The sequence below is a fragment of the Scomber japonicus genome, chromosome 6, assembly GCF_027409825.1.
Source record: "Scomber japonicus isolate fScoJap1 chromosome 6, fScoJap1.pri, whole genome shotgun sequence".
Taxonomy (NCBI): Eukaryota; Metazoa; Chordata; class Actinopteri; order Scombriformes; family Scombridae; genus Scomber; species Scomber japonicus.
Window position 1 is genome coordinate 28,287,487 of NC_070583.1, and position 5,454 is coordinate 28,292,940.

General features: G+C 38.4%; 2 long non-coding RNA genes across 2 annotated transcripts; both read left to right on the top strand.

Annotated features, from left to right (window-relative positions):
• Positions 1–241: 241 nt before the first annotated feature.
• Positions 242–606, top strand: LOC128360788 (uncharacterized). The gene is made up of 3 exons (XR_008321516.1): positions 242–312; positions 419–443; positions 549–606. It is a non-coding gene; the product is annotated as an uncharacterized LOC128360788 (long non-coding RNA).
• Positions 607–714: 108 nt separating this feature from the next.
• LOC128360787 (uncharacterized) lies at positions 715–2,120 on the top strand. Its single transcript, XR_008321515.1, has 3 exons — positions 715–728; positions 833–948; positions 1,756–2,120. It is a non-coding gene; the product is annotated as an uncharacterized LOC128360787 (long non-coding RNA).
• Positions 2,121–5,454: the final 3,334 nt, after the last annotated feature.

The following is a 5,454-nucleotide window of genomic DNA, read 5'->3' on the forward strand; positions in this document are numbered from 1 at the left end:
TCCTGCTAAGCCAAAAGATTCAAATGGAGGTAAGATCACGCTTTGAATAAGTGAAGAATATAAAATGAATTAACGTACATTATGTATGACTACATTTTATATAATCATGTACATCTATTTATGGAACTGAAAAATATGATCTGCCCTTTCAGTTCAGTGCACTCTATGTTAATGCTGTCTTCTCCGTGTTAACAGGAGAATTTACTGGAATTAAGGTTTTGGCAACAGTTACTGTTTCTGTGGCGGTGGTGCTTGCAGCATTGGCTGTGTACCTATGTCTGAACCGGAGCAGACAGAGCTGGAATGGTAAAGGTGATTATTAGAATATTACTTTAAACACTAGTCTGCAATAAAAACTCTGATGATGAAAAAATGAAAATACACAGTAAGTGATTGTGTGTCATGTCACACCTTCCAGGGGAGACTGTTGTTTCCAGATCACGGTGAGTATAATTTAAGAATGTTTAACAAATCATCGTCAATGATCTTTAACAATCTGTTTTTGAAAAAAAAATCTTTGTTTATTTCTTTATTCATTACTGTTTTAGCTCACCACTGCATTCTCACAAGGTCTTCGCACCAGTGAAGGGTAAACAGTTATCATAACATTAAAAATCACATGCAAGAATTAGTCCTTCAAATGCAGTTCTGCCATTTATACTCTTCATTCTTTATAGGTTCATTGTCAACACAAAGTGAAAGAGTGACTTTGAGGATTCCTACACCAGGTAAGATCATTTAGTGGATTAGCAGTATCCGTGCTTGTTTTTTTAAGTAACAAAGCATCACATACAAATTCTGACAATTGCTGTAAATAATTCCTTTGAGCCAGACAATGAGAGCGACACTGAGGTTCCATATGCTGACATAATGATCACTGTCCGAGGCGTCAGTAGTACACCAGAGCTCACTCAGGTTGGGTACTTGAGTCCTGGAGACCAAAACGAGGTAAGGGATGAGACTGCAATGAAAACCCCTTCTTTATTCCTGGCACATGTTGTTTTAGTCAAGACCTCCTTTAAATATAATGACTGTAGCCTACTGTACCATCATCACACAGCCAAGTCTGGCCCATAATCTGTAAATCTTTACACTATAGCAGGAATAACAGACACAATGTCCCATTTACAGCTCTACATTGTACTAAAGTGGCTTCTCAAACATATGCTCAAGTTATAAATTACATGTAGGCTTTTCAAACACATCACTGCAACAGGGCAACATGCTCTTGTACCCGTGTACAACTTGCTTGTTACTATAATGTTCTAGCTCTTATTTCCTCCCATAAAATCTAAATAATGTGAATGTTTCCACGACATAAATGCTTAAAAAATGCATGAATCCCATCTTCCTCGCATAGCTGCTGTACACGTGCAGTGTATATAACCGCAGCACGTGCCTGCCAAAAAAGTAGTAACGGTGCTTAAGTAATTATCCTACTTGTTCCTTACTTATTTTTAGGTCTTTACACAACCTATGGGTATATTTCTCCATATATCTGTTTGTTTGGTATCCATCAGTGAAGGTAGACTAAATATTAGTAACGCCTAGTAGATGTGAAACACAAAACAATTCAAGGGCAGTGTTGAAGCAACGCCTTTCTGTGAGTGTGAGTGAACAAAAACGTGTGAAAGATTTATTGCAGAGATGATGTAGGCTACTAGTTAGAAAGACTGGGGATAATGTTGAAGAGCACTTAGGGATTGCTATTTCTAATTTAGCTACTCCATGGGTTTGTCTTTGCTTCCCTAGCAGTGGCGGGGAGATGAATTAAGGTCTCACCTGCAGGCCTCACGCTCAGCTGACAGACTGCACGTCCCGCAGCCCAGAGAGGTGAGCCGCAAGATGAGCACCAACTCTGAGTATGCCGTCATCACATATGCCTGACCGTTGCTGCTGCTGCTGCCGGAAAAAAGCTAGAAATAAAGGAGTAGGGTGGATTAGGGTAATGTGGGACAAGACTAATGTGGGACAACGTTTTCTATTCAGTTATTCTAAAGCTAACTAGCAATCTGTGTAAATTGTATTGTTTAACATTATACATGCATTACATTACATACGTCAGCTAGGTTTGTTAATTGTAAATATGCTATTAAACGCTTTCTGTGTCTCTAAAAGTATTGCAAAATTTGTATTTTTGATTTTTTGTTGCTTTGTGTATCCTTTCTGTGTTTAATTAAAAAAAAGCATGCATAGTCTACCAGTCGTGAGTGTGAGTTTTTCCTGACATTTGAGCCTAGTCACTGCCCGTAGTTCGATCCGTTGCCTAGAAACAGATAGCAACAAAAACACAGCAGCCTGCTGGTCGCCAAAAAACGTCTAGGTAGGTACAAGTTATTAGTTACAAATAAAATCGTAATATAGACGCAGTTGATAAAACTGGCTACTGTCATTTTCAAACATGTAATTAACCTTAGTTTAATGTTTGTTTACACAAATGTGGATCTCCTCCTGGTCAGACATCCCCTAGCTGTCACAGCAGTATCCTAAAAAGAAAAAGAAACAAACAAACATGTCAGTGCCTTTCTCCAACACTCACCTGAGGGTCCCGAGAGGGTTTGGTACCATCTTGGAAAGGCTGGCAAGAGAAATATTACGAGACCAGCCTGATGACATTCCTACATATGCTGCACAGTACTTCAATATCCTTCTTACACAAAGAGAAGGTAATTAATATATTTATATGTGATAAAAAATGTAACGATGTGCAATTAACTGCAGTCAGTGTTACTTGAGAGATAAATCTTTTTATTTTTTCTTCTTTTTTTTGTGGCTTGCAGATAGTGGCATGGACCCAGCTGAGTGGGCTGCCAAACTGGAAGATAGATTTTATAACAACCATGCATTCAAGGTTAGTCGGGCAACAGATCAACCTGTATAGTCTGCATTGTAATTAATTTAACCTACTACTCCCACCATACCTATAGGATTGAATATTATGTCTGTTTTCTGTGCTTTTTCTATATACACAGTTGTTTTTGTTATTTTTTCCAACAGGGTAGTCAAGAAAAAGAGCCGGCAGAGCTGACCATTTCCAAGTGAGTGTCACCTTATGTGCTATCAACAGGCGAGGACAGGGACAGGATGGAGATGAGGGAGAGGATAGAGGAAAGTGAAGAAGAAGAGAGTTACTAGTAAAGAAGAGATTAAAATAAAATATTGTTTTTGGTAGATTTGTTTCATGTATATTTAAATGTTTCAGCAGATATCATTTGGTATGAGATATTCTGTAGATATGGCTATGATGTTTGCCTTGAACAGCGATATAGGCCATACAATTGGGAAAAGATACAGAATCTTAATCATATAATTTTACAATAGCATATCAAATGAACATCTGTAGTGATACATACTTTGTCCTAACCACATGGAAAATGTACTTTCTAAATGCTAGAAAAATAATTATTATCATTATACATTTGTTAAAATACTATGTTAAGAATATTTTATATTATTATTATTATTATTATATTTAGTTTACAATATTAATAGAACAGTCCAATGTAATGCTTCAGTTTTTCAGACAAGTCACTGAAAATAAACTCTGAAGCAAAATTATGCTGTGGAATAGTAAAGTAGTAAAGAAAGTCAGATCACTTTTGAAAGCTTTGTCAGGTTTACAGTGTCAAGGATAAGACCGAAAGGCAGGACTAAAAGACAAGAGACCACCAGCTGCAGTAAGACACCCACAGGTTCTCAAAGAGTCCCAGAAAGACATTATGATCTTGTACTGTTTTGAAGAAGCACCTTTTCACATAAATGTTCTCAATGTCATATTGAACATTTCTCACCTCATGTCTTTCATTATGACTGGTACTTTTTTAGAGAAAAATCATACGAGTACCAAACTGAAGATGAAGCCAGTCATTCAGCAGAGGCCTCAATCCTCTCCACTAAACAACCTAATGTCTCTGAAGAGCTTGATTTAACAGAAAGTACAGAAGAAGAAGAAGAAAAAAACAACATTACAGAGAAACACGTTGTTTCAGTGGAAAAGGATCTTTCAAAAGAAGATTTGATCAGCAGAGTCTCAGTTACAGATGTACAGTCAGATGAACAGACTGGGACAGATGAGGAGAAAGATCCAACAATAACTACACTTGATCAAGTTGACGGGGCAGCTAATGAAAAAGATAACACTGTTCCAGACCGAGATATACCTTCGTCTGAGATAGAGCCTCCTGATTTGTCGTCATTTGGTGGGATATCAAATGTAGATGTGTGTGCACAGGAGCTGGAACCTACAGAAGATGAGAGAGGTGGAATACTTCATGAAGAAAATATCTTAGTTGATGATAATGAAACTGAAGACTCAGAGGGAGAGGAGAGCACTAAAGTTGAAGAACCAGAGGAAGTCTTTCCATATTCTGGGCTCGCTAACGTGGATGTTTGTGCGACAGAGCTTGGAGAAATAGAGAAAACAATGGAACAAGCTACAGTTGATGATGAAGAAACTGTTATACAGTCATCACTATCTCAATCTGAAACACTTGAGGATAATCAACATGAAGCTGAACATCATTCTGATAAAACAAAGGAGAAGGGAGGAACAGAGACTGAGGTTTTATCTGGGGAAATGAATGAAACATTAGATTATATGGAGGGCAGTTTGGACAGCAGTGCTATACCAAAGGAAGACTCTTTGGTAGAGATTAGCTTTGAAGATGTTCCAGAGGCTCAGCAGAATATTGAGGTCGAGGAGAAGCAGCCAGTAGAAGAGGTCTTACATGCTGAGATATCAGAGATGTGGAAACATGAAGAGTTCAGTGAGGACGCTGCAGTGGTGAGAGACGAAAATATATCTGGTGCACAAAACTTCGATGAACCTGAAATAGAGTATACACTAAAGGTAGTTAACGCTGGAAAGGAAGAAATAGAAAGTCAGCAAGAGGCATCTAATATGAAGGAAAAGGTGGGAGCAAATGACACTGATTTAAATGACAGCGATGATGATGATGATGATGATGATGATGATGATGATGATGATGAAAAGGGAGATGGTGTTAAAAACATATCCTCACATCAGCCCACCACTGAGGCAGACGAAGAGAGCCCAGAGAATGAAACCAATTATGAAATCAAGGATAACGAGAGGATAAGTGGAGGAGAATTTGACCAGAATGAGGATTCAAAAAAACAGACAGAGTCAAATGACCCTGACGTCAAAGAAGATAAAACAGCAGACGCAGCTGGAGAAGACACAGAAGGTCACAGTGAGATGAAGGATACAGAAATTAATGACGGCAATGCAGAAAATAAGTCATCACAAGTCACCCAGCCAAATATATCAAAAGCTGGAATAGAGGCAGAGAGTGAAACTTTACAGGCAAGTGCACAACAACATCTTCCAGAGGAGAATGAAGAGAGAACGCTTGTAGAGTCACAGCCAGAGGATACTGAGGAAGGAAAGGAGGTCATGTCAGAGGAGGCAACGTCAGAAGCAGAGGAACTTGT